Consider the following 9,880-nt stretch of genomic DNA (forward strand, 5'->3'; position numbering starts at 1 on the left):
GAGACAAGGAGGGGTAGCAGCTGTGTTTTGTTTTTTTTTCCTAAATCTGCTATTGATAATGCATTTTTAATAATATTTCTAACAACCCTAAGAAATCCTAGGCCATTGATGATCACACCCAATGCTAATAAGGTGACCCTAGGAAAGAACAAGCGTCACAGGTCATGACTTATTTTCCCTGCTACCTACTCAATTGGCCAGAAGCACATTATCTCAGAGAAATGGGCGTGAATACTGAACTTTGAATCTGAACTGTATAAAACGGCTCCAAAGGCATAGGGGTGAGAGCCTGGAACTTGCCTCAGTCATGAGGATGGATTCTGGGGGAGCCTGAGTCCTTTCGTGACCATGTAAAAATCCTAGAGCAATTCTTTTGTTGCAAAGACCTTGGAAGCACCACAGCAGCTCAGAATATTTTGGACTAAGTAAACTCCTATTTGAAATCTTTGCGAATTAAGTGTAGATGTTTGCACATCCAATGGTGCTAAGATGGTGTGGCACCCTGCAGCAAGGATCCCAAGATCCCTGCAGAGGATCTCACATCGCACTGGTTGAGAAGCACTGTTTTTACCCCCCAGATCTCTCCTTGTTTACAGAGGGAACAGCACAAGTTGCCAAGCACAGCCTACACACGTGGTTCATCCTCAACCTGGAGTGACCTCTGCAATTGTAAAAGAGGTTCAATCTCCACGGGACTGTACCAAATTAGACCTGGGAGTTCCTTAGAGTGTAGGATCCTGTCTGTGTCATCAGCCAGTGCTTGATGTCTCAGAGGCAGGTGTAAAAAACTCCTCCGTGAACAATAATGGACGAGTTCCTTTCCAGCTTGTATCTGCCATTGGCCTTATGCCCTGAATCATAAAGGTTTATATACGAATTTTAAGCCTTATGCAATAGAACTGTTAATGTTTTAATTAACCCTATACACATCTACTTTTTTTAATCTTCTGTGAGTTCTTTGCCTTGTGTGCTGTGCTCTGAATTCTGTAGTTTATTCCACTCATGTTTTGCCAATGTCTCTGGTAGTCATGAAGGACCATGTTGGGCTAGCAAGGGTGTTCAAGTGATTGAAAAGTTCAGTGCCTGACAAACACCCTCTTTCACCAGCCTCACACTTCTCTGTGCCCTGAAAACCAGTCTATTGCTACTCCTCCTGTCACCTAGTATGATTTTCTAACTTTGTTGGAGGGTTATTGCTGTTTGAAATGTGCTGTGTGCCTACCTTTACCATAGGGCAACATTAGTACCTGTCAGCAAAGACTGCCAATGATGATAGGTGTATCGCTTTGTCAGATGCCGCATAAGCATAAGAACAATGCTTCCTTTTGCTAACCTGTAGCTCAGTATTCAGCTGCTACGTGGATATTTGTATATCTACCCATTTGAAGTGTCCAGCACAAAACAGATGAACTGTTATGGTTAATGCTTCAATACTCATGTCAGTGTGCTGCAAAAGCTCAGCATTTATCAAACTCATCCTAATAAACATGAAAAAAGATAAACAAGACTTTTTGGTGTAGTCGCTCTAGCTCCTTGGTGTTCTGTCCATGTAATGTCCAAGTGTCACATCCATACTGCAGTCATCACTATCACTGCCCTGTATAACTTCAACTTAATGGGGAATTTTGTTCCCTACCAACTCTGTTCTCACATAGTGAGGCTGCCAAAGACCACAGTAGCTTTCTGTCTGCACCCCGATATCAAAATAGGTGCAGTTGATCAGGATACATGTGAAATAAGTGAATTTATGAATAACGGGTGTTCATTTCCATTTATGATTATGAAAAACAACATTATTATAGATTATTTTTCCAAGAGATGGCTAGTACATGACCTTGGTTTTCCTCAAGCTTAGTTAATTCAAACCTGGCCACAACAGAACCATTCACTAACAGCTGAAAGTCCTTCTCAGAATGTGCCACCGCTGGGCAATCCACAGCATTCAGTAACTCCTGGATGATATGTTTGGCCTCTTTAGACCTTGCTCACAATCTGGAGCAGTGCTTCTCAACCTCATTAGACTCAAGGCATCCTGTGTTAGTTTCAGAGCTCCCCTTAAAATGCCAGGTCGTATTTTTCACTTTTTTTTTGACAATGGAAAAAGTAACATGGCAAGTTTTCTATTTCAAATAACTTTAAAAGACAGCAACAGGTCAGAATGTTTTAACACTGTGGATTGCTATTCAAAATCTCTGGATTTATCTTGAGAATCATGTGTAAGCGTTTGCACACAGAACAGTGCCAGTATTACACAGCACCCTTACAGGGATCTCTCTTTCAAGGATGGCATTTTTGTCATTGAGAATCACTGATCTAGAAGGATTAGCCAATTTTCTAGTGCTGCAGAAATGTAATACCCCCCCGCAGAAGGTCACCGCTACATGTACGTAGAAAAATGTTACATAGAAAGATGTGAAAGGGATTCATCCAAGAATATACCCCCATTCCACTCCATTTAGACAGACCACACTCAGCCTCACTTCTGCCATGCATCCCTGCATAGAATTACTAAAACATTATTAGGAATTTCTCAGGATGACTGAACTTCTTCATCACACTTTAGATCCTGGATCAAATAAGCATGTTGAAAGCTTTGGTGATGTCAGTAAACTTCAGAGCTTGTTTATTCTTAGCATTCTTCCTGGATCTGTACAGAAGCAGAGGGTCAAGGAGGATCCAAGCCATAGTTTTGTTACCTGGTGGCCAGATCTCCTGATAATTATTACACTTGGACTTCTTACCTTTACCCAGATAAATTAAAATTATGGTTGTGCACTTCCGATCCAGAGGACCACTTCTGCATTCTGTAATTACTAGAAGATCTGAGATTTGGGAGGGACTAAGGGGAGGAGGAGGTCCCACCGGGTCTGGGAGCAGGGCCAAAGCCTGGGAACAGGTCAGAGAGGGCCAAAACCTGGGTGAAAGGGGGAGAAAGGACAAGTATAGGTCTAGGTACCCAAGAGTAGAACAGAGACAGGACTAGAGAAGGTCTGTTGCCTGGGGGGAGGACCAGGATGTTCCGGTGCCCAGAAGGGACTAGGTACATGGGAGGAGAACACAGATGAGACCAGAACACTTCCAGTAAGGTCTGATCCCCAGGAGGGACTATGTACCTGGGAATAGTATGGAGTTGGGAGCCAGGGTGAGTTTAAGGCCAGAACCAGAACAGACTCAATTGTGGGAGTAGGACAGGAGTGGATGAGACCTTGCTCAGGAATCCCTGGGGTAGCTTCCCTTTCCTTAAAGGAACATCAAGGCATGGCAGGAGAACAGAACGGGAGAATCAGGGTAAAGCAAGGGCTGAGTAGCCACCAGAAGGTGTCACAGCCACCCTTTGGGACAGGCCTTGTTACTGATGTCCACTATACCAAGCCTATTTTCCAGCAATGAACACTGTGCTCCTTCCAGCTCAATTGGCATATGGATTATCTAGCAGTGTATACATGTTCCATGTAACAATAATTGGGAATTTCATTAATTTTTGCTTTTAAGAGCATAAGAAAGTGACTGACCAGATGCAATAATCTGGTCCTCGTCATACATCCAGATAATCTTAGTGCACCTTTTCTAGTCCTGGGATATACAATACAATCCTAAAAATGTCTGTTCAGTCATTCGTTACATCATCAGAGGGGAGTTCACATATGGTATTTAACCCATAGATTGTGCTGAGACTACCCACAAGGGGAATACTTCAGTGGTAAATGTCCTGTTGATTTTTCATTCACTGGGCTGTAATATAGGGCACTGAGCAGACATTGCATGACAAAAATATTGCAATAACTTACTGTTAAACTACTGACTTGAGGCACTCAGTCTCTCTCCTCACTTTATATAGGTCTGGCTGGATTAGAATTTAATATGTAGTACTAAAGAGTTCTGTCAGTCATTCTCCAGTTCATAGGTGCTGACTCTGTGGGTGCTCTGGGGCTCAAGCACCCACCGAAAAAACCCCACTGGTGTTCAGCACCCATGAGCCATGGCTGTTTTGGTTTTATGAGATACATGTTAGATCTCTGTTAAAAACTTTGCCCTGAAACTGAGCTTTTTACAAGCTGGTACCAGTAGGTGGAAGAAGCATGTTATGCGGCTGCACAGGAAGGCGGAATTAGATTAAAGCACAGCGATTCATGATGAGGCAGTAGACATGAGTAGCGTCAAAGCACTCACTGACAAAAACCAAAGTCGGTGCTCCAGTTCCTCAAAATACTCAGTCCTCCTGAAACTGAACTAGTTCTACAAATTCATCATCTTTGTTTTCAGTGCCAAACATGTAAACATTATAAAGGTGCATACAGGCCTGCATCCAAGATCAAGACAAACTTAGGTTTGATGACCTACAGGCATATATTAAAAGCATTCCTAGATCTGAAGATATTGTACAGTATTAGCAGATAAGTAAGACAGCGTGGGAGAGAAAGTTACAAAGTGGTGAAGTGACTTGCCTAAGCTCATTGGCAGAGCTGAGGATAGAGTATATGGGTGAAATCATGGCTTAATTGAAAACAGTGGCAAACCTATTTACTTCAGTGGGGCCAAGATTTCACTGTGGCATCTAGTGGCCTACATATTAGACCATGCTACCCAAAAAGTGCACCTCACAACTATGAAGACAAAGCCCTTAACCCAAGGAGTTTATCAACTTAATTTCAGCATAATACCAGAAAGGGACTAACAGCACAATAGGTCAGGTTTGGGAATGAGGCACTGATATATTTCCGCAAGAGCTCTGGAGTCTGCTTCTCTCAGCAGATATATAATTTGGAAAATATGCGTCTAAAGGATGAGACACGGACTTGGAAGACCCAAGTACTATTCCCAGTTCTGCCACACAGCTACTGATTGACTTGGACAAGTTTCAACATACTTCCCCTTCATTCTTGCTTGTTTAGATAATAAGTATCCACACAATAGGTCTCCATTAGTAACTGTGCCCTTTATATTCCAATACAAATAACAAGGACACAAGTTTTTGAAGAAAAATATTCTGCATCCTATTTTCCAAAACCCTGAACTCCCATTTCCTGGACACCTAGCTAACTTCTATTCACCTCGGTTATGCCGTAATATCTACGACCATTTTGAAGAATGAGTAGGATTAGTAATGCCATTTTGGGGCTGCCAAGCTTAACTAACTCCTAGAACAAGAATGGTAGACAATAGCCTCCTGCTGCAAAGGAGGTGCCCAGCTGCACATGATAAGTGGCATCATCCATACTTGGTAATATCAGGGAATTATTGAGTAACATTTGTTCATGTATCATAGAGAAGTAGGACTGGAAGGGACCTCCAGAGGTCATCTAATCAAACTCCCTGCCTGAGGTAGCATCATCCCTGTTCAAATCATCCCATACAAATCATAACTAAACTCTACACAAGATTACCATCAACCCTAACACAACATAGACCTAACACCCTAAACTGCCACAGGTAAAGCGAGGGAAGCAAGGCAGTTAACATTCTGCTTCTATGAAATGTTGTCAAAATATGCTCAAGAGATCTCGGGTAGATCTGTGTGGCTTGGATGAGTGAGGCTTCCAGCCTCTGGATAGCTATCTGTATATTCTGGGAAACATTAACATTTGTACAGAGCACTTTATGAACACTCAGCACTTGTCACAGGAACCTAGGAAACCAGGCATTTTTACCTCCCTTTTAAAGTTAGGAAAGGTAATGAATGGCCTGAGAGCCCATGAGCTACTGAACACCTGCAAACTCAGTGGAAGACAACAGGAGTGATGAGAACTCAGAATTCTTCTGGATGTACCAGGAGGTTAAATGAGGAGGCAGAGTAGATTTGCCCCTTATAGACTAACCACACTCTACATATCACAAGGTTTCACAGGCTGAAGCTCACTTCCTCAGGTGTTATGAAAAGACAAGCACAAAACAAGTGTATAAGGAAGTTAAATGAACCAAAGCCATGAATGGGTCTCTTGTCAGAGCCCAGATTAAAACAGGCCATTAGCGTCAGCCCTAAGGATGGTCCCTTTAAGATATGCTAACTCTTATGTGCTGACAAAGGTAGTTAGCTGACCTAGTCTGAAGTCACCAGAAGCATCTATATAAGCTGTTCTGTAGGACACAATGGATGATCAATGGAAGAGCTGGTTGTGAGGGAATTGGCAGCGCTAGCAAGGCTGGTGTTTTCTCTTTAAGCATCAACCATGAATCCGTAGACTTGTGGGCAACTGTTGCCATGTAATTGTAGGGGGAAGAGTTTTGATCCAGTATGTAAATAATTAAAGTTGATATTGTTGAGCCTGTGCAGTAACTGTTGCCATCTGCAGGTTCCAGAAGCTGATCTTTTGCATTGCAGCCCCAGCTACCAGTTGGGCATGCACAGCTGATATGGTGCATTTGGTGGGACCCTGAAGTGTATGTTCTGGGGTAAAGGTGAGAGATTGCTGTGATTGACAGGTGAATGTATCTAGTGGAAGAGTGAGTTGAGTAAGACGATTGGATGCTGTTTGATTGGCATTGACAGACCCTTTATGTCAGATGACTGGTTGGTGAAAATGGAGTGATTGAGGCCTTTAAAATCTGCAGCTTGGAGCTGGTGTGTGTGGGAGTTGGTTTGTTAAGATCTGTTTAGATTGGGTGTGTTTGTTCATTAGTGGGTGAGATTTGTGTTTGGCTATGCTGCTACCTCAGTGGGACTGGCTCAGAAGTCCAATCCCTTGAGTGTCTTCCTGCCATCTATAATCAATTTGGACTTTCAGAGCACCTATTGGATTTGCCATCAGATTGTCCTGCTAACATATTTGCCACCACTGAATTTGCTGTTACTGGATTGCTGCTTCTGTGATCATCTGTTCCTACTTTGGTAAAGTATATTGCTTGTTTGTTGTTGGTGTTTGTTCTCACCTTGGTTTCATTAATATCCCCCTCTTCCCTTTGTTATCCATTTTGCTAATAAATCCTTTCTGTGTTTATACCTGTTAACACTGCTTCCTGGTTATTCCGTTATAAACTCAAGTCAGACTAGGAATCCCACTCGACAGTGTCAAAGGTGCTGCTCTGCTAAGTAGCCTGATTCAGCCTCCCAGAGAAACCACACTTATGGTCATGTTTTGAGGTTTACCTGCCTTAAAATGTGTTCTTGCAATGTTATGACTATGCCAGCCTCAAAGCCCCAGAAACTGGCACCAGAAACAGGGGGGAGTTCCCACTTTTTATATAGAAAAGTCATAGAGTTTAGTGTGACAGGCAATGGGTCAAAGGGAGGGAACAGGTAAAAAGTTAATATCAACATCTCCAACTTGAATAGAGACCATAAGGGGACCTGCAATTACTCTTCATTCCAACAGTGTGACACCAACAATCACCATCTCTTCCTTTGGACTGCTGTGTCTGGTAGGAATGCATGGGACCCTTCCCATTGCACAACTCAGTTTCCCTGCCCTGAATGCCACTTTCTCTTTGGGCATTCTCCTCCAGAAGTGATCACGGCTGCCACAGTGCAAGCATCCATCACCATTCTCTTGATGAAACCGCTGCCGCTGTGGTCCAGAAAGATCTTCCCTTGCATGCCTGCTCTGGGACTGGGTTTCCATAACTTTCTTGAGCTGGTCCAGTTCACCTCAGAGCTTTTTCAATGTCTCTGTCACTGTCTGCAAGGCTGATGACTCCTGGGCTGGGGTGTGTGCTCTTGACTTCTCCTCCAAGGCCCTTGCCATAGTGCTCTGTATATTCAGAGCCTCCAGTTTTTTACTACTTCTTTTCAGTGGCTAGCTTTATGGCATCATCCAGGCTACTGGGCTTCCCCAGCCAAAGCTGTACCATCTGCTCCCCACTGAAGGCATTTCTGATGCAGGACCTGATGATGGCTCAAGACCAGCTCATCTCTGGGCTGACTTGTGGGAAGGCCTTTACAGCTGACTGTCTTAGGCCAATGCCAAACTCTTGCAGTGACTTCGCTGAAGTCTTCTTATGATTAAAGAAAATGGTGTACGGGTCCATTCAGGTGCTAAAACATAACAGCAGGCCCCTGTAAGATCCCTATAATTCTGTTTGGCTTCATTGCTGAGCCCACAGTAAGCCTTCCAGGTACACATCTTCCCTGCTCAAATGCTCACACAACAAACAAAATCTATACACTCACTGCAGCAGCCTGCCCTGCACCTGATGACCTGTGACCACCAATTACCGTTTGCCTCACTTGTGTGATAGCCACCCTGCTCCCTTTAGATCCCACGGCTCCCACCAATTTGTGCCAACCCTGCAGCCCCAGCAACCAGCACCAGAAACAAGGGGGAGTTCCTACTTTTTAGACAGCAGACCATAAGAGGTAGGGTTATAGGCTAGCCAGCCAAAGGGAGGGAATAGGCAAGAGATAAAGGAGGATCAATAAGGTGGTAACATATACTTAGTACCTTAAATTTCCCCCACAAAGGTGTCCCTAATCACTCCTTTGGTCCCAGAGTGCTCAAACAGCAGCAGCCCGCAACTCCTCCCTGCAAGTGAGTCCAGCTCCTTCAGTCCAACTCCTCTAGCCCCCTCAGTCCTGGCTGGCCAAGCCAGGGGGATCCCAAGCCGCCCTGTGCACTCCTTCTAGGCAGGGTCTCCCCAGTTGGGCTTGCAAACTCGGTAACTTCTCCTGGCTTCGGTGGCACACGCCTCTCCAGCCTGCCCAGCTCCTCTGCTTCATGCACTGGGCTCTGGGCAATCATAAAGCGATCCCAAGTACTCTGATTAGTATTAGAAGAGCTACCCGCTCAGCCCTTGCAGCCACAAGGTGCAGTAAGCTCAGCACTGCTGCAATCTCCCCCCAGCACATGAAACCTTCCTGGAGCGCCCCCTCCAAGCCATCCCTACGACAACGCACAGTTGGCTGCTACACCCTGACCCGGCGGGTTCTGGGAGTCGTAGTCCCCATTCGCAGTCCTCCCAGCTCATTGGTCCCGTCAGCTGTCACTCAAGGCTTGGCACCAATCCAATCAAAGGAGCCGGAGAGCGAAGGGGCAGAGCCAGGAACTCCGCCAATCGAAGAGCAGACTCGGGAAGTGAGCCAAGAAATTAAAATAGGCATTTCCTTTTGCTCGTACCCAATGAAAGGGCAGGGGTTTCCGATCGACGGGGGTGAGAACCAATCGAATTGCAACGCTTAGATGTAAGGCTGAGGTGGAGGACAGGGCCTTGGGTGCCCAGGAGCAATGGATTGCTTAGAGTTGCTGCGCTGGCCCAGGGTGGACCGGGATGGCTGCCCCTCAGCCAGGCGCTGATCTGGGGACTGCTTCCCTCCCCACCAGCCTTCCCAGGGCCCAAGGGCTGCCGGTCAATGCGGTCCCTGGGGCCAGGTGCTGGGGCGGGTCGTCCCGGGGCCGCTGAACAGGCTGGTTTCACCCCGATGTTATCATCCCCGTAACCCAGGCCGCTGCTACCTCACATAGTAGCAGCGGCAGACTTTTTTTTCCCCCCTCTGATTGGTTCCCTCCTCCGTCCATCGGGAAAATCTGCCCTCTTATTGGCTAGCCGCCCAAAAGGAAGCGCCCATTTTTCTTTTTTCTTGCCCACTACATGAGTCTGCCCTCCAATTGGCGGAGCTCCAGGGCCCGCCCCTTTTTCTCTGGCTCTTTGAATGTGATTGGCCCGAAGCCTTGTTTATCATTCCCTTGGCCTCTAACCATTGGCCGCCACCTCGCGGACACGTCGAGCGGGCTCTCCGAGTCGGAGCGGCCAAAAACTAGGGGGCGTGGCTCGGAGTGGGCGTGCCTCATGAATATGAATCAACGGGAGTGCGGTTGTCACGGTGATGACTAAATTATTCGCAGCGCCGTGCGGCGATTGGCTGCGGCCGCGGCGTTATGCAAAGCTACCGGGCGCGGGGGCGGGGCGCCCGGCGGAGGGGGCCGGGGAGGGAAAATGGCGGCGGCGGCGG

The 9,880-nt window shown here is 46.0% G+C and overlaps 1 protein-coding gene across 1 annotated transcript in view; it reads right to left on the reverse strand.

The window, feature by feature from the left end:
- JOSD1 (Josephin domain containing 1) overlaps nt 1-8,872 on the reverse strand; it is a 36,413-nt gene extending 27,541 nt beyond the window's left edge. The window contains exon 1 of the mRNA XM_019544932.1: nt 8,376-8,872. The gene's annotated coding sequence lies outside the window, so the exon portion shown is untranslated. The remainder of the gene's footprint in view (nt 1-8,375) is intronic.
- Between the last annotated feature and the right edge of the window lie 1,008 nt (nt 8,873-9,880).

The sequence above is a fragment of the Crocodylus porosus genome, unplaced genomic scaffold (genome assembly GCF_001723895.1).
Source record: "Crocodylus porosus isolate Cpor-Errol unplaced genomic scaffold, CroPor_comp1, whole genome shotgun sequence".
In the NCBI taxonomy this organism is placed as follows: Eukaryota; Metazoa; Chordata; order Crocodylia; family Crocodylidae; genus Crocodylus; species Crocodylus porosus.